Source organism: Empidonax traillii, unplaced genomic scaffold, assembly GCF_003031625.1.
Source record: "Empidonax traillii isolate 1590-97213 ecotype Southwest subspecies unplaced genomic scaffold, ASM303162v1 scaffold2224:size42161, whole genome shotgun sequence".
Lineage (NCBI taxonomy): Eukaryota > Metazoa > Chordata > Aves > Passeriformes > Tyrannidae > Empidonax > Empidonax traillii.
This window is the reverse complement of record NW_020957417.1, coordinates 6,966-8,465: the sequence shown is the minus strand read 5'-3', so window position 1 is coordinate 8,465 and position 1,500 is coordinate 6,966. Positions and strand designations below refer to the sequence as shown.

Here is a 1,500-nt window from a genome sequence, read left to right as displayed (position 1 = left end):
CCCCTTGTTCCCTCCCTCCCGTGAGTTCCTTTTCCGTCCTCACCTTCCGTGTGTTCCGGGCCCCCCCGGGTGTCTCTCCCCAGTGACGCGGCACATCCGTCACCTCCTGGAAAGGACCAATCAGAAGAAACCCAAATTGCGAAAGAAACCCAAGCCCCAAATCGAGGAGCGCCATGGTAGGGACCCCCCCAAAAAAATCTACCAGCACCCCAAATCCAACACCCCCCCGGATCCATCCTGGGAATTCCCGGCACAACCCGCCAGTCCCTGCGGCAATCGGGATCCCCCGGAGCAATCTGGGATCAGTCGAAAATCTGGGATTCCCCGGGTCAATGTGGGGTCCCCCAGAACAATCTGGGATCAGCCGAAAATCTGGGATCCCCCGGGTCAATGTGGGGTCCCCCAGAACAATCTGGGATCAGCTGGAAATCTGGGATTCCCTGGATCAATGTGGGGTCCCCCAGAACAATCTGGGATCAGCCGAAAATCTGGGATTCCCCGGGTCAATGTGGGGTCCCCCAGAACAATCTGGGATCAGCCGAAAATCTGGGATTCCCTGGATCAATGTGGGATCCCCCGGAGCAATCTGGGATCAGCCGAAAATCTGGGATTCCCTGGATCAATGTAGGGTCCCCCAGAACAATCTGGGATCAGCCGAAAATCTGGGATTCCCTGGATCAATGTGGGATCCCCCGGAGCAATCTGGGATCAGCTGGAAATCTGGGATCCCTTGGATCAGTGTGGGATCCCCTGGATCAACGTGGGGTCCTCTGGTCAGTGTAGGGTCACCTGAAAATCTGGGAACCCCTGGATCAGTGTAGAGTCACCTGAAAATCTGGGAACCCCTGGATCAATGTGGGGTCACCCAGAACAATCTGGGATCACCTGAAAATCTGGGATCCCCCAGGTCAGTGTAGGGTCACCTGAAAATCTGGGATCCCCTAGATCAGTGTGGGGTCCTCCGGGTCAGTGTGGGATCACCCAGAGCAATCTGGGATCACCTGAAATCTGGGGTCCCCTGGATCAGTGTGGGATCCCCCAGAACAATCTGGGATCCCCCGGATCAGTGTGGGGTCACCCAAAAATCTGAGATCCCCTGGATCAGTGTGGAATCCCCCAGAAAAATCTGGGATCACCTAAAATCTGGGATCCCCCGGATCAATGTGGGATCCTCTAGATCAATGTGGATCCCCCAGAGCAATCTGAGATCACCCAAAAATCTGGGATCCTCTGGATCAGTGTGGGATCCCCTGGATCAATGTGGGATCCTCTGGATCAATGTGGGATCCCCCAAATCAATACCAACCCCCCCAGATCAATACGGGACCCCCCAAATCAGTCTGGGATCCCCTGGATCAATCCAGACCTCTGGGATTGATGCCAGACCCCCTGGATCAATCTGGGGACCCCCTGGATCAATCTGGGACACCCCCTGATCCATATGGATCCTCCGGATCAGTCACGGGACTCTTGGATCAATGTGGGACCCCCAGATCAATG

General features: G+C 55.8%; 1 protein-coding gene across 1 annotated transcript in view; it reads left to right on the top strand.

The window, feature by feature from the left end:
- ARHGAP39 (Rho GTPase activating protein 39) overlaps positions 1-1,500 on the top strand; it is a gene marked incomplete at both ends in the record, with an annotated part of 25,490 nt that overhangs the window by 17,228 nt on the left and 6,762 nt on the right. The window lies entirely within an intron of this gene.